This window comes from Camponotus vicinus, unplaced genomic scaffold (genome assembly GCF_025532165.1).
Source record: "Camponotus vicinus isolate PSW18456_S1 unplaced genomic scaffold, iyCamVici1.0 SCAF_9, whole genome shotgun sequence".
In the NCBI taxonomy this organism is placed as follows: Eukaryota; Metazoa; Arthropoda; class Insecta; order Hymenoptera; family Formicidae; genus Camponotus; species Camponotus vicinus.
The window spans coordinates 17,830,630-17,853,509 of record NW_028141981.1 but is presented as its reverse complement, the minus strand read 5'-3'; the positions used below and the strand labels follow the sequence as shown (position 1 = coordinate 17,853,509).

Below are 22,880 nucleotides of genomic sequence, written 5' to 3'. Positions count from 1 at the left end.
GCAGACGGTCGCATCGATCGGCCACCGGTTTACCCTTGTCGTTCTCTTTTACAGCTCTGACCTTGATTCCGGTAGACGTCACTGGGGTAACCGCGAAACTTGCACGTCGACGAACGTGCCGTTTTCGAGGAATCGATAGATGGCACACGTAAATCCGCGAGCAAACGGTTTCGAGAGGACATTTCATTCCTAATCGCATACGAGGATCTCGTTACGGTCTTTTACGGCCGCCATTCGAAGGATGTCTCAACCTTTACGAGCGTAACATTGCGTTCGAACGTGGCGCGTTCCTGGAACGCTTAATCGGAGAGTTTGTCGCGGCGAATTGCTTATCGTGGTGCATCGGCGAGAAGAGGCATCGAGTCTCTTTTAATTAGTAACTGTTTGTGGAAAGGGGATAAGAAGAGCAACGCGAGAACATCTCGAACAGTATTTTCCGGTAATAAGGCGAAGTACATATTCGCGCGGAGGATTTAATTAAAAATGAGGTGCATTTAATTATCGGTAATTTAATGACTTTTTAATCGTGAATGGATAAGTTTGAGATACCTGAATGTGTAATCGGCGGTATTAGCAATATTTGATGCAAATACTTAATCGTATACTTAATATGTACATTGAATGCCGGTTAGTTTAAGGGAACGAGCGAATTTACGGTATCAGAATGTTGTATTTTCACGCAAACGCGAGCGAGAATAATCACGTTCACATAAATACTTCGCGATAGCGGCGATGAGGTAGTATCCATTATAATGTATCAGAAATTTTTACAACGTTACTCCAAGGAGATCCGGCCGATCATAAAGCAAGGATAAATCCGACATGGTCGTCGGCCATCAAACTGGTATTAAAAATAACTGATAGGGTACAGCGAACGATTTGCATGCGCTCGTTACTCGGTCCGGATATTCGCGCGAACCGGCTGCGTGTCTCTGTGTATCGTGGAAAGAGAAGGAGAAAAAGAAAACCACGACGATAGGGCTAGCAAGCGCGAGCTTAAACCATCATCGCATACCTACTAATACCGGCAATATCTTTGTCGCGGTATGCAGAGACCGTGGCAAACAGAAAAGAAGAGCTCTCCAAAGACGAGAGGAGCCAACTTTGTGCAGAACCTTGGAGGCTCCGCTTATCTCTCTCTCTCTCTCTCTCTCTCTCCCTCTTTTTGTTGAACGTGCGTTGGCAGTGCGTCCCACCCACCGTCGCCGCGACTAAACTTCTCCGCCGGTCTGCAAAACGTCTCGCGGTAATATTACCCGAAGCAAACGACCAGGTAAGCCATAGCCGCGCCACCCAAGTGGACCTTGTTAGCGCGGATATCCCGGGAGATGCACCACCCAGAAACCGGAGGAGTGTATACCGAAGCGCGTAGAATAACGAGAGGGGAAAGAAGCGCGGTGCAGGCAACCGCGGGCAGAGTGGGTGTGCGGGAAAGATAAATAGAAACGCCTTTTGTGGCTTCATTATCGAAATAAAGAGTGGTATCACGCTCTACCGACTAGGTGGAACGAATTGGGTCTCGGAAACAAATATTTCCTGGATAGTCACGCTCTCGACTTTCTTAAAATTTTGTCGCGATTTAACAAGCAGATAGTCTTGTTTTTTTCTCGCGCGTTATTGACCGTCGTGCGTCGAGTTCATCGAGTTCAATGATAACCGGTAAATTTGTTCCAAGCGCAATATTCGTTTCGTAAAAATCACGTAAAAAGATTGCAAATTTCAAAATTCGTTTCATCAAAAAGCACTCTACAGCCACTTCGTTCTGAGCAGAGTCTTGCGAGATGGAACTTGGGTCGGTTTCATCGACGAAGTTTAGTAGAGTGAGTAGTGGGCGATACGCGGCGCCCGCTAGTGATGCATGGGGTTGTCGCACGTTGAGTCATGTGTCATTGGATCGGCTTCGAATCGAGAGAGTGCCGTATGCCGTTGGGGTAGGTATATACGTTGGCGAAGCTTTCTCCCTTATGAAATAAGGAAGGCAAAAGCGCGCGCCGCTGGTTGGGCGTAGGAAAGAGAGAAAGAGAGAGAGCGAGAGGATACGATAAGGAGCGCGAAAGGAGAAAGAAAAAAGCAACGGGGAAAGGGGGAGAATCGAAGGGGTGGTGGGGCAATGGTCCGTGAACCACCGCCACGGCGTAATGACGCGGCTCTCCTTTCAAAGATTGCATCGCAGGAAAAGCTCCGTGCGGAGCTACCGTCTTCTCCCCCTCCCCTTTCCTCCGGGTGAACCCCCTTGTCCCGGAACACCCTCTCCCCGAGCGACCGCTTGGTTTCTCCTGCAGGAATCGATACCATGGCTCCAAGAATCCGGAGGATTTTACGTTAAAATACTGCAGAAAATAATGGCCCGATATATATACTTTCCTCCGGCGCTTCGTTTGCTCGTCGCGCTTCATTCCTCCCCCTTCCCTTTTTCTTACATCGTCCTCCGTTTTTCGGTCCGACGTCGTACCTCTTCCCCTCATGCTCCTCGCGTTCATGCCTTCGGGTCCTTTCGACCGAATTACCATGCACCAAGAGTGCATCCCTCTAATTGCATCTCCACCTCGATCGGCTTCGACTGGCGAGAGGAAATTGGTAGGAAGGTAATTCATCCTGGTGGAAGATAGCAAGACGCGTATTAAGGGATTCTCGAAACAGGTTGGCGGGTTAACTGTGCGAGGATTATTTCGGGGAATCGATTTTTGCGAATGCGAAATCTCGCAATTATACAGTTTTTAAGAAACACAAAAAAGCGATTTTAAATTAGAAATGTATCCTGGTATTTTTTTAGCAGGAAAAAAGAAATGCAAGAAAAATATTTTCCAAGTGCAATAAGAATAAAGAATGATTTATTTTGGCTGAAATTAGGAGAAAGAAAACTCTGCTGAGGCGAATTACGATATAAAACGAGCAAGCATGGATCGCAAAAATGCCACTGAGGAGATAAGGAGCAACAGCCAGCCGAATGGAATAACGTAGCCAGGAAACTTTTAAAACGATTTTGATTTGATTCTCCATCTCGGAGTCGCAGCTGGTTCGCTGTATTTAAAGTTATAAGAACCAATTTAAAAATCCGGCCATCCGGGCCGCCGCCTCCATCCTGTCGCGCGATGGGAAATTCACCACCCCGCTTTCAGTTCAAAAGAGAGACAAAAGCATCCAAAGTTAAATCCTGGAATCTTAGTTAAAAGAAGCAATTATAGAGTGAACTGACTACAAGCAAGAAGATCCGAGACAACCGATAAGGAAAAGTGATCGCTTTCTTTCTCCCTCCCCCGAAAAACGTTTCCTAAATCTGCGATGCTCGTTCAAATCGGTTTCTTTTAGTTCCGTTGTCTTTCTCTTTTTTCATTTTGTCGCAACAGAGAGTAATTTCTTTTGTAAATACAACATTTTTGTCTCCTCTTATTTTAGGAAATAAAATAAGTCTTAATAAGACTTGTAATCTTTTGCATAAAATATATAATTACTGTGTAAAATACTCAATTTATATTTTACATTATCAGAGACACATTGAACTATTCAAGTAATAAAATCTTCGAATAACTGTCGCTCACTATCAAGTCGTAACCATGACGAGTGACGAAGGGCGAAAGGTATCTCGTATTCATTCTCGGTCTTTGTATCCTGGGTACGCAATAATAAGCACTTCTATTCTTAGCCGAGGCTGCCGTTAGCCATCTCAGGTACATGCGGTGGCTTCTGGTTTAGCCGTGAGATGTTTATTTGCGCTATCTATCAAGTCCGAGGTAACAGGACTGTCGTAGAGTATTTCTTGAAGGTAATTGCCTAGGAAATCGAAAGTGACGTCTTCGTGAAACGCGTTTACGCGCAAAGCTAATTTCTACCATTTACCGTGCCCGCCGCGTCGTGAAAAATTACTACACCGCAATTGCTTGCCGCGTTAATCTAAGCACTGTTCGTTAGACGCGAAATTTATCGCATTGTTGGAAATATGAGAAATCCTTATATTACTAAAAAAAATACCTAATATATATATATAATATATAAAAGAATATCTAATATATAAACAATATATTATTTGAGATAATATATAAACGTTTAATTTGAGATGGATTAAAATGATTGCAAATCTTTTACGGACGAATCCGTCGAATTATTAGTCCATTAGTGAAAAATCAAGTTATCGCTCAATAAACATCGACATGTTATTTTTCTCTCCAAAAAAACGATAAATGGCGTTTGTAGATTTAGAAACTCTGTCGCTACTTTGGAGCTAATTTTCGCGAGCGGATGATCGATCACGCTCGTTTCCCTCGGCGCTCGACTTATTCCGGAGTTTCTCGCGTTAGCACGTACATAGATCTCCGCACCTCCAAATGCAAAAGAGAATCAGAATCGTAGATGAGGTTGAGCCCCCTATTGCTGCCGGTTTCCGAAAATCCAGAAAGTCAAATTTACAACCCCGTCGCGATGAATACTTTGGATCCGCCCTCTTGCTTCATCCCTTCGCAAGATCCTTCCGCTATGGGGCCTTATCGACGCCGGCCGAGTCGACGATTTTTCGTGTTTACCCGCGAGGAGATGAAGTGTCGGCAATACATCAGAAACGAAATGTCCGCGCGTCCCTCCTTCTCGCAGGTCGCGTACGAACCCTTAGACATGCGTAAATCGCATGCGCGCGCGAGAGTGTGTATAGATTATACACGCAATGTTTCCACTCTCGGCTGTATGAACTCGATACGCGCAGCTTCCCGATACGCGCGTCTCGTCCCGTTGCGGAATTGCAAGGGAGGGTAAGATGATCACGTGCACGCACGCGAGGAATCGATCACGGATGACAGCACGCGGCGAATGCAAGAGTAATGATGTTGGCCCGCAAGGGATGACTAATAATACGTCGCTGCCCTTGTTCCTCTCACTGCTGTCTAGTTATGTTCGAGATATCCGACCGAGTCAATTTATTGCAAAACATTGCCGACTTCCGAAAACCAAGCAACTCGAACAAGTAATAGCTTCAAGATATTTGTTCGAGAGATGAAATTTTTTTTCCGCACAACGAAAATGATTCCCGAAACGAAAAGTGAACTTTGAAGAAGAGCGAAGAAAAGTACTAGTCGCGGCGAGCCAACACTTTAATCCGTATTTTTGGAGTTTCGCATTCCGCTCTGTTTTGCCAGGCAGTTCGTCATCTTGCTGGATCCGCAGTCGGGCGTGGGCCAGTCGAGGGACATTGGCGGAGGTCGAGGAAGGAGAAGGACGAGCCAGGACGTCGGAGGACGGGGTTGAGGAAGATTCGATGGGAAGAGCAGGTTGCGGAGAGAGATGAGGTGAAGTGAGGTAGGAGAAAGGGGGTGGCAGCAGCGTGTTTGCAGATCCTCTATCGGGCGCTTCAGCCCCCGATCCGCCGTTTCCCTCCCGTTCACCGGCAGCTCTCCCGCGCTCACCGCCGCCGCCGCCGCCGCCTCCACCGCCTCCGCCTCCATCCGCCCCTGGAGCGCGCGCGGATGGTTTGGGGTAGAGCGGCAGGCGGCGCGAGGCAGATAAGAGAATTGCACTGTCAAGCCGGAATGATATATTTGACCAACATTTCCATATAACCCCGGCAGAGGCGCTCTCGCGTATCACGCCGCTCTCTTACTCTCCCATATTCTTCTCCTTCTCTCTTGTCTCTCTTCCATTTCCTCCCTTTTCCTCCATCGTCCCTTGCCTCCTCCCTCGACTCGCTCTGGCGGCGGCCAGCTCTTATTTTCTCTCTTCGGTTCCTCTCGTTTCCTCCATTTTCCGATTCTTTCCACCCTTTTCCCGTACCTCTCCTTCTCGTACATGATTCTGTTTCTCCTGCTTCTCCCAAAACCCGCTTCTATTTTCCTCGCCCTTCTCTCTTTCGACCTCTCGTGTAACCGCTGCAAGCAAGAGACGCTGCGAAATTACGTTTGGGGTCAGCGCGCTTATTGACAGTTTTATACGCCGACATTCTTATTGCAAATCCGCTCATTCCACTGTGAAGTAGCTGCAGCAGTGAATCGGTAGAGGGAAATCTTTTATCAACGCTACGTTGGACCAACGAAATTTTATTTTCGAAACAGAGATTTCATCGACGAAACAAAGTAATCTATATTAAGGGAGCATATTAGAAAAAATATTAGAGTATAAGAATTAAATAAACTTTACTTCTCTCGTTCTATAAAATAAATCTTGTTCAAACAAAATGTCCTATGTTTTAATTGATTCATATAGTACTCTAAAAAATCTTTTACTCGAAGACATTTCTCACTTGTAAGAAATACATACATATATTTTGAAAATGTCCGCGATCGAGAAAAGAAATAAATTCCATGTACGACGAACAAGAAAATCGAATTGCAAGAGGTTAAAAGAAAATTAAGTAATGGAAGCTAATCTTGGTAATCAAATAAATGACGGGCCTGTGTGCAAATGGTGGAAACGACGAAAAATAATGGAGATAAAACTGCGACCGAAAAGAAATTCGAGAAACGAAGAAAATACTGAGAAAACCCAACGGACAAGAAGAAGAAGCGCAACGATGTCGTCTGGTTACTTTCTGCTCGTAGAAAGACCCATTCTCATCCCCTTCGTCTCTTTTTACGCAAAGATGTGTGGGAAGTACACGCTCCGTACCTTCGGAAACAACAGACTTACACAGCAGCAACGAGTTATCGCACCGCGGATAAGAGACAATACAATTTAGATAATTAAACAGATATCAGGCGGCCGTTATCTTATGCGCTAAATGTAAAATAGCCCCTGCGTCAGGTCCCACGCATTTCTTTATCGCTCGCAATGGCATTCGTTTAAGCAAAACTTTTAGCTCCTCGGAAATCGTGGATAGCTTCGTAAATAATATTGCCAGATACGTGTAAACGTCTTTAACGTATCTTGGAAGATGCAGTATCAATCAGTTCGACCGGGTTGCTCCAACATTATTTTGGATTTAAGCGAGATTTAAATATATGTCTATCTTTTATCTTTCTTTCTAAATAAATAAAGACAGATATATATTTAAGTTTCGCTTAAAGCCAAAATACGTTGGTGCAACCGGGCCTTAAACAAATTGTAACATGCGACAAGAAACGAATAATTCTGGTGGTAATCGGCATGCGAAATTAATCGATGGCAAGTTATCGGGTGTTCGGTCCAGTCGCAATCAATTCATCTGGACTTCTTTATCGAGTGAATCAGATCGAAATCGGACGGGAGAAACTTGCTTATAGAAACCAGACGAGTCACTGTGACGAGGTATTTTGTCCCGAACGCTTCTTCCCGTTAACGATATATCACTCGTACGTATGTATGCATAGTAAATAGAAGATCGCATATATGTACAGCATAAAAAATTTATCATTACACTAAAAAATCCAATATTTGAAAAATTTTTACAGCAGCTAACAATGATTTACATGCTGTTTTTCAACGTCTTTTCTTCTTCCGTATATTTTAATACAAACTAGCGAAAGAAATATCAAAAGTAGGAATAAATTTTGTTTTATCTCGTTATAATTTCCATTGGCGGCAAAATAATCCCTTTACTTGTTACACGCGAGAAGAAGAAAAGAGGTCGAGTTTCCGTGGTACCGTATTATGCATGTATCGAGCGACAGCGGATCGCGGCAGCGATTTGTCAAAGCCGGCGTGGCGCCTGTCACTCGGCTCTTTACAGCGCGATCGTTAACGAAAAAAAGAAAGAGGAGGGGCGATCGTTCTCCAAAAGGAAGACAAAGAAGATCTGGATGTACGGTGATATTATCTCCTCTATACCGCGGCGCAAGCTCCCCGTGGCCCGGTCCTGGGCCCCCCGGCGAGCTCTGCGTGTGTTAATTTGAATCGAGAGAGATTACGCGGAGGCGCCCCGTAGAGCGCAGCCATTTTGTATCAAAATGTCGATAAAGGAAGTCAGTGGCCTCTCTCTCTCTCTCTCTCTCTCTCTCTTTCTTGGTACCTAACAACAACGACGGTATATACATTCCACGGATTACGATCCGTCGCCTAATCGTCGGGTTTCATGCCAGGATGGATGACATGATCCCCGCGACTTTGTTGGGAACTTCTTTTACGCGCTCATGTCCCGAAGCACCTAGCGGCGGATGTAAAATTATTCGATATCACGAACGACGGACTCTCTGACCGAGTCTGATATCCATGACAGGCGTACGCTGCATCCGCACGCGCAGACAATAACGCAATGATAATTGCGTAATCGCAATTTAGTTGTCCCGCTCCCGACGTCCCACAATGAGATAAAATTATATAATCGCACTTTATTCGTCTCCCTCGCATAACTAGAATTATCATTAGCGTAATTTATTCCCGGCACAACAGTCAACTTGTACAGCGAGAAGCTCGATGTCGAAGATAGGGAAGCCGCGCTTATTGTTAGATACGCCAGCTCCTTGCCAAAGATGTTGCGTCGATTGTTATCGCGGAAATTAATCTGCTCCGCGGCGCGATTCGGCGTTACGTCATGCGAGAGAGCGGATCGATTCCTAGATCGGATCTGCTGCGATGAAAACCCGTCTCCGGCGAACGTGGCGGAGAGGTCGACAGGAATTTAGTCCGAAGTTATTGGAGTTCCTCCGTGGAACGTAGTCGTTCTAACGTACGAGAGAGGCATTCCACGGGTAGGGGCTTGGTGTTGGCGGATACCTGCGGACGTTGAACCGTAACCCGAAGAGATTTATTCGAGCGAGCGGATAGGCAAGCGCCGAAAAGAAAAGAGCGCGAAGCCCGACGGGAATTTTTCCGATTCCCGCTGGCGTAGCGTGGCGTTTCAAGCCACGGAGAAGCGAGACGCGAGGTGGTATCGAATCTTCGCGATCCTCGATCCTCGGTCCGTTCGATGCCGACGAGAGATTTCACGGGATGGAAAGAAACACATTCGCGAGAAATACGCGCATTATATCATCGTCGACATCGTGTAATTCTACTCGACCATACGCGATTCGCGACCGCTCTCTCCTCTTCCCTCTTCTCGCGCTGCGACTCTCCGCACCCCATAAATATCTCTAAATCGTCGTCGTTGTCTCGATCATGGTTTCCGAGGTATCCGAACACGATAAGATTGCGTTTGTATCTTTGCTGCTTAACGGAATTGCAAGAAAATTTCCTCAACATTCAGGGAAATTGCTCATAGACGTGTCGAAATGGCTAACAATATTAGTATCTGACATATATTGAAGTTGTATTCATGAAACAATAAAGGGAAAATATTCCAGAAACATTCAAGCTGGAATAAAACGATAAATAACTTATCATATTTTTTCGATACAATCGTTCGAATAAGAATTATACGAGCGCCAATGACTCTAAATAAACTGTGACACTCTCATCGAATCGATCAGATATTTTCCCTCATAGGCCAAGCCCTATATTTCGTTCTCCATTTCGCGTACGAAAGATCGATCTTGCGAACCAGCCGTAAGTTGCAACATGCGGAAACGTAACGGCGCGTAGGACGCGCGATTTCCCGATTTCGCATTTCCTGACGATACGCGCGCAGAGCAGAGTGCGTATTGCGGATACGCATCATGTGCACGCACGCAAAGCAGCACGGGCAATCAAATGCTCGCCGGACCGTTTCGCGTTATTTGTCTCTGCGGAAGACGAGCGGACGCCGAAAGCGATGCGGAGTTGTTGGGCCGCGGTTTGTCCCGACGCACCGATTGTTCGGCGCACGCCCGATTAAACGATCATTGTACGATTTCGCGACGAACGGCGGCAACCAACGCGGAATATTGCGTTTCCACGCGCGAGAATCACCGCGCGGCGGTTCACTGCGGCCGAAGCGATGTTATCTGCGCCGATCGTGTTTTCCGGTGCATGCGGACGAAATTCGTGATTTTCGACCAGCTACTCTGAATAACCGTCCGTTCGCATGTTCAAGATGAATGTCACGCGATCTTTCCGAGAGGTTTACGATTTAAATTTCAATTGTGTATCCTTCTGATATCAAAAAAAATATAATGACGATTAATTAGTCATCGCGATATTTAAAATCATAAATGTATGGGTTCAAATTTCCGTGAAGGGAATATTACAATCGAATCCACGTTTCACACACATGAAACATCCATGTGTAAACGGATAATTCCGAATAAATCTGGATGAAAATCCGGATTCTATGCGGCAAATTACAGCCCGTGCCACGCGATGAATGCTTAGAACGATCGTCGCATTCCAAAAGCGGAAGGGGATGATCGCGAAGGGTGGCTCGGTTGCGTATCGTGTTCCTACACTTTGCGAAGGAAGGACAAGGCATAATCGGCGCCCGGAGTCTCCCCACCGTGACGACGAGAGAGGAACGTCACTTCCGACGGAAAACCATACCGCTCGTGCTCCTCCCCGCGCCATCTTTGTATTATTCGGTACGAGTGTGTTTATTCTCACCCCCGTGGAAACAACATAAAACGACGTGTTGTACGCGCAACCCCATGCCTCTAGGGTTTCCCCTCCGATCGGTCCTATTAGAGCAGTGACGAGTAAACCATGACATCGTTGGCGCGTCCATCAAAGGAGAAACGTAAAAGGAGCGAAGAAAGCGCGGACGATCGATCGCGTTATTTGCGCTCCGGAAGAACTTCCGGTCAGCTTGCTCGTGGTCGGCCGCGAGCCGACAGGAAGCGCTCGTTGCGTCGGTGAGGTTGATTTCTGACTGACCAGAAATTCACTTCCGGCTGGCTTACGTTGGATAAGCGGGCGAATAGACTGATTCGGAGAATGCATTGTCGGTATTCGATCGCGAATTGACGAACAAGCGAATTGACAAGCTGAAATTCTTACTTACATGTACGGCGCTTATTCCTTATCAAAGGCAAAGTACTCACCTGAAACAAAAAGAAAATTGAACATTATCATCAGATCATGTCTATAAATAAGAATTGGCGAAAGAAATATGAGAAATTATAAATTAAAAATAATTCGTACAGTGATTATTAACTTTTTAAGCTCGTTTACAAAGTAATCGCGTGAATAGAAAAAAAAGAAAAAAAATTTAAATTTTGATATACGTATAACAATTGAACCAAAATGACATTTAATATGCGTATGTACATGTTAATGTATCTTAATATACTTCCGCATCGTTCCTTCATCACAATAATACATAAATCTGATACTTATCTCAGATAAGTACTATTATTCACAGAATAATACATATGCTATTAATCTTTCATCTATGCTGTTTAATAAGACGCGAATACGACTCGCATCGAGATATTGTAATACCATATTAATGTAACATCCATCAAGAAGACGGGAAATATCCCCATCATTTTCGCATGAAGATCTCCCCTTTTCGCACCTCCTCGCAAAACATGCGCACGCATGATGAGACTATAAATATCGAAACACGTTTTTGCGACAATCATCGGAATGTCAAGGTAAAAGAGGAAAGATCGCGCAAGATATAGAAAAAAATAGATGGCATCTTCGTCGTCCACCACGATACAACGCGAATATACGGAGGTCAAGGACATTGATACACCTCTCGACTCGCATCTCCTCGTCGATCCTGTACAGAAAGTCCACACGCGAAGCACACGATATCTTGGTGTCCGAGAAGAAGTTTTACGAGTGCTTTCTTGAGCGGAGCCGCGGGATGCGGGCGACTGAAACGAGCGAGAGAAGACGAGAAGAAAAAAAAATATAAAGACGAGAATCTCGTACTTCGGCAAATTCGCGAGATGTCAGCCAGACCGACTCGTTCGGTCTCTCGTATCAGGTTCCACGGCGCGGTAGGTACTACTCTATCGTGATCTTCGACATTCCATCTACCTGGCCAAAGTGTTCGTCGTCTTCCACGAAGTAGTCGAAGACGCTTAAACATTGCAAACCTGTTCTTATTTTAACAGATTGTTTGCTTCAAAATACGATCGAAGCAAAGTTTCTTGATGTGACACGTGACACTTTTTTAATATTTAATTTTAATAAGAGTGTCTCATATCGACCGCACGATATTTAATTCGCCTTCTATATTTGCTCAGATAGATGTTGAATTTTGTATGTGACGGAAACAATAATACTTTGCTCGTTTTCTTTTTAATGAAACTATCGCGCGCGCGAATGTCCGATATAAGTGAAACAGATAATTCGAAGACGCGCCATTTCTATATTTACCGTAACATTACCACTGACTCAATAGGCAATTTTTTATCTCGTCTAAACTACAGTTCTCGAATCGGTATTAAAGAACAGCTGCACAATGTGAACGATCCTACAAGCGTCTCTCCACCATTTGAATTTCTTGATGGAATCATAGTGAAGATAAAAAGGTGGCACTCTCACCTGCTCATACATTATATTAGTACATGTGTATCAGTTTGTAAGTATCGCGCAAGCGACAACGTCTGCTCACTCGAAAATTAACCGGCGGTTTGCTAATAAGCTCAGCTGCCATCGAGCACGTTTGCAAAGCAAATTCGATCCATTTCGATCTCCTCCAAGAGTATTTAAAAATTTTTGAATGATGGAGATAGAATAATCGTTTCTTGGAATTTATAATAGTAATATTGAAAATATCAATAAATTAGTTGCCATTTTAATTTTATTATAATTTTCATGGTTCGATTTTGCATTATAAGTCCCTTGAGATTTAAGTATAGAATTAAGAACATTTCTCGCTTGCAAATTTAAACATGATCTTATATATTATATATTACACGTTTTTATTTTAATTTATTTTATTTTATTTTATTTTAATTTTAATATAAATTTAGACTAAAAATGTGCTTCAAAAAGCAGAGATAAAATAAATTAGACATAATAAAGTATAGAGAAAAGTATTTTCCATAATCGTGTGGATTAAAATATTCGCAGTCGACTCTCTCATCGGTTATCCTATGATTAAACAGACATCGTTCCTTCAGCTAAGACCAAAGGGAAGAGAATTTTCCATAATCTCTCGCTAGCGAATACAAACGAAGTTTGAATTCAGCAAGATTTTCTCTCGCCCCTCGGGTTTTCGCTGATCACGCGCCCGCGAGAAAGGGAATTCCGCTCGTTCTCTGAATAATTGCAGGCGGCAGTACGACGGAAGGTAGGAGAGAAGGTGAAATCGCGGGCGAAACTTTGCGTCTATTATTACCACGATCGCAAGAATGCCGTATAGAGGTGGTGAAGGAACGGCAGGTCCGCCATGAGCCGCCAGTCCAGAGACGAGGAAAGAAGCGGGAACGCGAGGAACGAGAGGACGGATGAGGGGAAACGAGGGAAAAAGGAAGAGAGAGAGAGAGAAAGAAGAGAACAGCCCCTACTTACGTAATTTTAAATTAAACTGTGACGTTTTCAAATTAACGTTTTTGCCTCGCCCTCACGCTCGCCTTCTCTCTCTCTCTCTCTCTCCCTCTCTCGCTCTCTCTTTCACGATCTTCTTGTCTCTGTTGCTCGTTCCTTCTCGCTCTGCCTCCGGCGTTTCAGCTTGAGGCTCGCGCTAGACCCAAGGTAGAAACTTGTGATATTACGGCAGGGTTTTTCCACCCCTCTCTCATCCCCTACTCCTTCTCTCCTCGTCTATCCCTTATTCCTGCGCTGCTCACCGTTCTCTCTCCTCATCTCTCTCGCCCCGCCAGTTCCGAGCGCGGAAGCGCGCGTAATTTAGGTACCAGGAAATTGGTTTTCTCGACAATGAAATAGAAGAATGCGATGCGACAAAGAGAGAGCCCTGAAGAGGCTTGGAAAAAAAGAGGGAAGAGATGTGCCTTCGCGTGAACGAACACGCGGCGTGACTCACCGCTCGCGCACTTACTCGTCGCGGCAGTTGCAGTAATTGCAGCAGCTACACCCGGCTCTTTATTATTAAGGCACGGGGCCGCGGCTGAATGGGGAAATTTCGCGTTAACGTCGCCGAACGGATTTCCATTCACGACAGTGGTTTCACCGTCGTCGAGAAACGGAAAGGATCCATTGTCCCGCCGTGACGTGTCTCGCGGAAAAAGACAGAGTCGGCTGACGCGGGAGCCCCGCGGATTCGCTCGGTGGCCGGAAAGTACGCGGGCGAGCTCTGAATCCACTTCTGTATCCTAATTTGGAGAACAAAAGAGCAGTCCGTGCTCGCGCGCCCGCACGAGATGACATTTTTGTCGTCGTGCGCGAAACTAGAGAGACAGGGGAGATTCGTTATTATTCCTCGCCCGTCGCCGACGAGTCGAACAGTTCGATTAAAGGAATAATTTTTTATCTCTCATTTTACATTCTTCACGGCAAAGAGTCTATCGCATGAAACTTTGAGGGGCGGTAGAAAATTCGAGGACCCTGTCGAGCCGATCACGGAAGCGACGTCCGCCTCGGGAGGCTCTCGACGTGGGAGCCCAGAAGATTATCTATCAAATTAGACACGGTGCTTACGTATACATGGCCAATAAGATCGCGGAAATGCCGCAAGCGGCGGACGCGCATCGGTGGATTCGTGCCTCTCTCGCTCGCAGAAGAGACCGGCGAATCGTTGGACGATAATTATCCGTCGCACACAATCGAAGTATCCTGGCCGGCGCGCGGTCGACTCGCATCCTGTTGGCTCGCCTACAGAGTCGGTATCGTCGGTGCGTGCACAGCTCGGTACGAGTCCGCGGAACGCTCGTAATTGTTCGGTCGCCAGGGCCACTGAATAAAATACGAGCTACCGGTCGCGCTGTCTGTCAGTCCGCCCGGGGCTGCTGTCTGTCCGTCACGCTGACGTGGGAAGACGCCGCCTGGTTCCACCCCAGAAGCTCCGCCACTACCGAAAGCTAGTTACGATTGTTGTCGAGAAACTCGGAGTCATGCAAGCGCCCGCTATCCGCCTCCACCCTCGCGCGCGTCGGTCCGTCCACCTCGCAGCGAGCAATTTCATAGTCATGCAATCATAATCAACTCGAGATAATAGTTTTCTCGGCCGGGCGTACCGACTTTCTCTACGAATGGCGAATGAACCTTAGCACGGCGCGTTTCGCGCCCACCACCGATCTAGCAGCCTTTACCCGGTTACCAGCTTTCCAACGTCGCAAACTTTTTAAATGCGTTCGCTTCTCCAAACGTGACTCGAAAGTTTGTCGATGTAATCTACGAACTTTCTGTAACTTTCGTTCCGATGATGACGGTATTGCCGTGTTCAATTCAGACCGATACGCAATTTACGTTTCACAATACGAGCGCGCCGTATCGCGAAAGGGTCGATTCTCGAGGGGGAATCGAGATCGAGATCGTCTCGACTGGATAATTAGACAATCCGGTTGGTTGCGCGGGAGCGATTAGTCACACGACGGGTGATGCGCAGCGCTTCGTGCGCTCGGGATCCTCCGGCTAACGACAAGTATACATCGAAGAAGGGAAGTGGAAGGGGCTCGGCACGGAAGAGAAGAGTTTCAGCGGGCTTCGAGGAATGTTCGGCGGAGTCATCGCGATATCTCGGGATCGCTCGTCCGTCTTGCGGCAATCGCGTAATTCCCGGCATCCTCCTCCAATTACACCCATCTGTTACCCTCGCCCGCACGTTCTTTTATTCGTTTCTTATTGTTGCCAGCTCCGTCTCTACCGTTTCTTCACCGTTCGAGACTCGCCCTGAGGACCCCACGCGCACGAAATCCACCTGAATAATTGCGGCCGCGTCGTGCCACGGAACAATGTAACCGCAAGGTAACGAACGAATACCGCTGCTGCGAAAAGGGGAAGAGAAATGGTGCGGGCGTGCATCTAAAGACGAGCGACAAAGTCAAAATATGTCAATAGCCCGGTTGCGGTAGACCGCAATAAACTATTACGTCGATTTCTAACCCCGAAGAGTCGAGGGTTACTTTGAGTCATGCGAGATGACGTGTCGACAAGCCTAACTGAGTACGCGGTATTGTTGCGCTGACCGCATCGTTTGCGAAGAATTAATAAGCGGATAGCGTGTTTTCTTTCTTCAACTGAATACGCCAACGCGTGGCGTCGATGCGTTGGATAAATGCACATGTAAGGTAGCTCGTTGACGAGGCCGAAAGTCGTGAAACCTCGAATCGCGACGCACCGATGCACCATGCGAATTAAGGGCGTCAACGAAGCGAGACTCTAACAAGTGTGGCAGTGTTTGTCGGTCGCCGATACTTTTTACCGTCACACACATTTTGATAAAACATCCTACTTCTCAACATACATATCATAGTCACGGATGCGATTTGTTACAAGATGAAAGTGATGCGACAAAATTCATTCCATGCACCGCGTCGGTTACGCGAGTGCCGTTCTAGGAAATTAGACGGAAGGAACCGTTGACAATGCTGTTCAGCGGGAAGGGAGAAGAATAGGTGTTGCAAACGGAAAGGGATGGTAGGGATGATGAAGAGACTAGAGTGCATTAGCCTAATCTAATGACGCAAAGAACTAATAAGAGAAGCTGCTGAAATCTGTTTCCCATTCACGGATTTCTCCCTCTCTCGTTCTCCTCCCTTTTCCATCAAGTTCCTTCCACCTCTCATCCTCCACCATCCGTACCTCCACCTTCGACGCTGCTATAACCTATCTGGTACCCGTAGGGCTAATGCATCGCACAATAGATCAATTACATACATTAGTGGCTTCGAGGATGGCTGAGGGTGTCTGTAAGCCTGCCTCTTTCATCCCTCTCTCTCTCTCTCTCTCTCTCTCTCTCTCTCTCTCTCTCTTCCTCTCTCTGCGTATCTGCCTTACTCTGCTCTTCTGGATTCGAGATATCGATATCTACGGGTAGCATCGCCAGCGAAGCGCGAATACAAACTGGATTTTAACTGCCCATCCTCTCGCGTTGTACATACAAACTCGATTATGAAGCGGTTAAATTACCTTCTACGACTACAAACTCTTTCCTGCATTATTAATAAAACTGATTATTAATAAAATTATTCTTTTATGCGCATTAAATTAATTGTTATATTATTGAAAAATTTGCACGAAATAACATTTTATTATTTAAAACGTAGAAATGTTTTTTTAAATCAAGCTTTTATGTAAATTCCAAGGTAATTTTAATCAAAAGATATTTCGAAATTAACTCGGCATCAAAAGATACTCGTCAATCGTGAAGATTTTAAAGCGCATCTCCAGCGAGAGAGAAAGAGGTAAAAAAGCTTCAAAACGGCGGTAGCGAGATGGCTGCGAGAGAGTGAATAATTTATGCACCAAAGAAAATTTCGCGCGCGCTGCAAAAGAGTGGCGGATAAGAATATCGTACACATAAGTAAGTAGATATAGCTGCCACCGACTACGGCAACGACAACGACAACAACAACAAGAACGAAGACGACAAAGATGGGAAGGACGACGACGAAGACGGCGACGAGGAGAAGGAGGAGGACAACGAAAACGACGACGTAAGACGTCTCAAGCAAGGCGACCAGGCGAGAGAGAGCATCCCGGAGAATCGTAAGTTAAGGCAGGGTGGTAAAAGAGAAGAGAGAAAGAGAGAGAGAGAGAGAAGGTTAACCGACGCAAACATAAAGTTCCAGACTTACGACGCGAGATCCCCGATAGCTCCTTCGCGGTGGGCATAAAAGCATTAAAAAACAGCCGGGGCAAAAACGCGCAAGTGCACACGTACTCGTGCACGCACGTGTACGTATGTGCGTGGTCCGACCTGATGTTGGTGCGACTATATAGGTGTACCACCATCACTGTGCGCTCTCTCTTTCTCCCTCGCGGAATCGTCTTATTCTTCTTCTTCTACTCCTCTCCTCGCCGTTTACTTCGCTCGCATGCCTTCTTCGCGGTAGACCCCCGCAGCGACCAACCTGTCTTTCCAACACCGTTCCTTCGGCTATCTCGCCGGATATCCCGATAATACTCGGGGAGCGTCTAAATTCTTTCGTACATGTTTCAGTTGGAGAAGAGGAGGGGGAGATAAGGAAGAGAACCACCGCGATTACGATACTCGAAGAAATGCGACTGTTCGGTACGGAATTTCATTTACGTTGGCATGCAGCGAGTCCTCTAATTATGTTTTGTTGACTTCTTTCACGAAAGAGTCCGATTAATCGCCCTTCGCAAATTTTCAGAGTCTCCGCTCATTACGAGGACGATCGCGTGATCCGTATCGCCGCTCCCTTGCGATATTATTCCTGCAACATTGACAGACGCGAGATTGGTATCGTCCGCCTCAATGTAAGCGCTTGTAAAGCAGTAAATGGAGGAAGCGTTCCCCGGCACGGCATCGACGTTCAAAGCGACCCGGGACGAGCATAAAGAGTCTCAGCGCTGTAGTTTTTGAAATATAGGCTCCCCCGGCGATATAATGATGAACCGTGTTTACACTGGGAGGCATCTTTGGCGAGGCGCGGGGGCGAGGGTGAGGCGCCTCGTCAAGCTCCACAGGCGGGGGCGGGAGGCCTCCTCTGGAAGAGATGGTGGAAAGGATGCGGCGCGGAGCGGAAAGGAGGCGACTCCTTTTTCATGTAAATACGATGTAGTCGCGTGTAAAGACGACTGACCGCTCGTGTATGCGGTACAATGTCGGCTGCTGGGCCCTTCGCGGGTCAAAGCGACACGTTCGAGAGGAAGAGCGCGTCGCTCGGGAAAGGAAAGGAGAGGAGAAACGAAGAGAGAACGGCCGGCCGTAAAATATATCAGAGCCGCTGTGCGACTTCGCGGTGCGGCCACAAATCACGCGGACCCCCGCTGCTATCCACCACACGGTGTGGGTGTTGTACCCTTATGCCCGCTTTGCACGCAGTGTGCACCTTTCCCGGAAGCATCCATGGGTAACGATTCAAGAGCCGATCGCGAGAGAGGTGGATTCACTCAGAGACGAGCCCATTTTGAGTCTTCAAACGGAAATCAATTGCACGCGAGAGTTAAACCTTTCGATACAGCTATATATGTCAAACATATATATATCGTATAACCTGCGCTTCGTAAATCACCTACAGAACCTAATCATTATTCTCGAATAGAGCCAATAACGAGACTGAATATTTCAAAGAGGCAGCATTACGTACAATGTACGAAAAAAGACTCTCGTATAAAACGAAAGAGATGATCCGAAATTCTTGAATTTTCATAGATGAACGGACGAGGAATCGAAATCTTTACACATTTCCTTGATTAGATCTCCAGTCGGCGGATAAACTCTAATCCCGCAAGTCCATGCATCATCCAAAGTTCGTTAGAAATTTTAAATATGCTACCTAGAGAATCCGACAGAGTGGTGAAAGTGCGGTGGATGTATCCTAGGAACGAGCATAACACGCGCGCTCCGACGCGATCAAGCCAGGAATCTTTTCTCCGGTGAATACTATTAATGAGGGCCGCCGCGGGTCCGAGGAGTAGAAGAAGCGTGGAAGGCAGAGAAAAGACGGTGGTACGAGCGGGAGGGGACAGCGGGGGTGCCTTTTGAGAGGAGCTGCCTCCTTTTGTTGGTCGCTTCGATGCGAGCGAGGAAATAATGCTCCGTGGAATGTGACCCGTGCACCTCTCGCGCGCACCAGGATCCACGCGTCCGTGGATCAACGCTCGCTCGTTCGCTCGATCCTCGGCGTCGCCTGTAGTCCGCTCAACAATCATCTGCGTACCGTGACCGCGAGAAAGAGAGAGAGCGTGGCTCTTTATGGACGAGGAAGAACGCTCTCTGTCACGTCGTCGCGTCGGTAATATTTCACACACATGCGTATGCAAACGACTATGCTGGCGTATCGAGGCGCGTCAGCGAGCCAATTAGACGTCACGCCATGTACCGGTCGTTATCTCGCGAATTAAGAACAGGCTTGATAATTAGACGGCCGAGTGTGATAAGGACCGTCAAGACCTTCACGACAGAAATGCGAAACATGGGGAGTTGAACCGACATGTGGCTTTAAAGTCGGGCAAACTCGCGATGCGGGTACGATTTACACTTTTCTCTTAGCTATCTTTCCGGTAAATCTGCTATAATCCTTATCGATGCAGTCATCATTGTTGAAACTAAAATAAATACGTGCTTCCTCGTGCGCGAATCGAAAACTCGAGACGTTGCTTTTTGCCGCCGCAGGAACGAATTTTTTTTCATTCCCGCGGCGGATATTCATCTTCCTTGTCATCGACTGTACAATTTTACGGGCGAGAGAGAAAGAGAGAAAGGGATCGGCCGCGAAATAATAACAATGGCAAAAAAGCAGAGGCAAATGACGCGGGACGAGGTAAGACGGAGCACGAGATGAAAGCGCAAAGTCATTTATAACTCGGGTGGAGTGGCACGTGATTAGAAGTACCAAATGACCGCGCGCCAACAACGGCGGCAGCAACAGCATCAGCGGCAGAGTCTCAGCGATGAGGTACCGACTCTTACGGACCGGCATACCCTTCCTCGCTCCTCGTCACGCACCGAGGACGAGGAATGTTTTAACCGGTAGCGAGCGAGATCATTATAACGATTCGAATCTACCGGGGAAGAAGGAGATAGAGAAGCGCGCGCGCTTCTCCGCTCCGCCGAGTCCCGCTCGTTATTAATATCAAATAACGAGATGCCGCGCACTGACCGTACCTCGCGAGCGCCAATGGCATGCGTGCCCACGGCGTATTCTTTATTAACGATGCACCGCCATTATTCCCAGGATCGTCCGTGTACCAAAAAATCCACTCGATGCCGGGCCAAGAGTCCGTTCGAGTTGGCTGCCGCTGGACGGGCAGGGGTCGAGATCGAGAGAGGATCGAGTCGCAGGTAGATTCGAGATCAAACGCGAGACAGTGAGAGGAGGACGAGAGAGAGCCAAAAGAAGATGTTTGATATTCGTGGGACGAACGTTCGTTATCGGATGACGCATAACTCGGCGAACAGCCCCGCGAAAGGCAGACGGAAAGGAATGGCTCGAGCGTTTATTAGATGGAAGAAAGACGGCGATAAACGATAAAACAAGCTTTAAGATATTCCTCGGTGTCGTCGGGGTTAGTTTATATAAATATCGCGAAACGCGACGTGTGAAAGAAATCGATATAATAATAATTTAAAATGCGCGACCACGATTTTCCAGCCAAGAAGGCGACTCTTCATCAAGCGATGCAAATTATCCGGAATGACAGCGACAACTTTTACTTCCGTTCGCGACTATCCGAATTCCATCAATTTTCATTTCGAGATATTCTCGTCGCGCGTATCCGCGAAACGATAAGATAGCTAAACGCGATGTCCGCATCCGATATCCGATTTGTATTAATATGTCGCGGCCGATAATTTCGGACGACGATCGTCCGTTGCTCCTTCTCGAGCGACAATTTCGTCGCAGGGCAGTCTTCGCGTCGGCGACGACTATTTTTGCCGCCACGCCTAACAAATGTGAATATAATTGCACGCGAACCTAATGGTTATTGATGGCACCCGCGTTTCTCCCTCGTCGCACCTACCCGGGCCGTACCGTCCTTTCTTTCTCTACCGCGAGTGGATGAACCGGGTTCTCCTTTAAGATATCGGGTTGTAGCGTGCCGGCGTTATGGAAGCGATGCTTTAGGAGCGATACTGTCGGGCACCGACCCCCTGCCGCATGACCGACACACACAACTTGATTCACCACGGTGGGACGATCGTGGCGAGCGGAGCGCTTCCTTTTTTTTGCTCCCTGCGATCTTTCGCAGGCGTTCAACGTCGGATGGAAATGCGCCGAGTCGCGCGTAAGAAGCCGAAAGAGGCGCCTATCAGAAAAAGGAATCGACACTCGAACGAGCCGAACGAACCTGCGGGACTCATCCTCTCCCGCGTTCCATCAGACATAAGATCGTTAGCGACGATTGCGAGACCCTTCGCGAGAGAAAAGGATTATATTTATTCCAGCTTATTGATTATTCAACATTCTGTTACAATCTTATTAAAAAGTTTTACAAGAAACTTTAGAAAATATAAATTTCAATATTATTTTGTTCTACTCTTATTTATAATAGAGAAAAGCAATCTTTATTTTTAACTCTTCATGTGTATGATTAGATAAAATTTCTGACAGTAACACTTTTTAGTTTGACAATTTGCTTCATTTCTCGCGAGCTGCAACGATTCAATTAACGATCGCATTATATTTTCGTTCGTCGTCACTGGGTCACGCATTAGTTTCATGACGAATGCAGTGCACGGTTCTTCAGCCTCCTTGTGACGCGACAGAAACGATGTACCAGCGTCATCAGAGCATGACACGACAAAATTCCACGCTCAAGCCGGCAGATCGCATACAAAAGCACGGCTAAGCTCTCGCATTAACGTCATTACAAAGGAAGCGACAGCGGCTCATCGAGCTAACGTTGTTTAAATTTATACAAGATATTAATTTTAAGAATTTTTATATCACGAAAAATGCGAAAAAAATTTCAAATTGCGTCCCAACGCGAACATTTTAAAATCTCAAGGTTGCGGTATTCAACGAGAGCAATGTCCGGCATGTTCACGGATTATCGCTCGAGATTCTCGACAATAATCAAACCGCAAATATATCGTTACTCTGTTAATTCGCATCCTTTCATGCGGAATATGCTGTAATAATCGCAGACAGCCTCGTACATATCTCGTGACGTACACACAAGAGCGTGGAAGAGTCGTTAAAATAGGCGACGTTTTGCGGCCAAGCCGCAAGGCGTTCGGGAGGGAAACATAAACGTATCCTCGTTGCTGGAATAAACCGCATACACGCAAAATAAAAAAAAACTCGGCGACGTGCAAGCGCGCTTCGTGGCGGCGCTTCAAGGAGTACACACGAGGTACACACATGAGAAAAGGAGGGCTAACCGCAAACAGCACCGACAACCACACTCGCGCCTAATGACAGCGTTTTACGGCCTTATGAAACACAATTGCGGTAGGTCTTGATATTTCTCGAAATCGTCAACTTGCGCCTTCGATAATTTAGTCTCACGTGTACGATCGCACGATTATCGCCAAACTAGATTTCTCAATATGCGCAAAATTATACATCACGAATGGTATAGTAAAAGTAAATAAGTAGAAATGGTATAATAAAAAAATTGTAATAAAAGATGCGCAACGAAAT

General features: G+C 46.6%; 1 protein-coding gene and 1 long non-coding RNA gene across 9 annotated transcripts in view; one reads left to right on the top strand and one right to left on the bottom strand.

The window, feature by feature from the left end:
• Nucleotides 1-22,880, bottom strand: part of Hth (Meis homeobox homothorax) — a 425,203-nt gene that overhangs the window by 42,507 nt on the left and 359,816 nt on the right. The gene's annotated exons all lie outside the window — the stretch shown is intronic.
• LOC145977226 (uncharacterized) lies at nt 16,496-18,044 on the top strand. The gene is made up of 4 exons (XR_014440465.1): nt 16,496-16,511; nt 17,134-17,310; nt 17,765-17,836; nt 17,940-18,044. It is a non-coding gene; the product is annotated as an uncharacterized LOC145977226 (long non-coding RNA).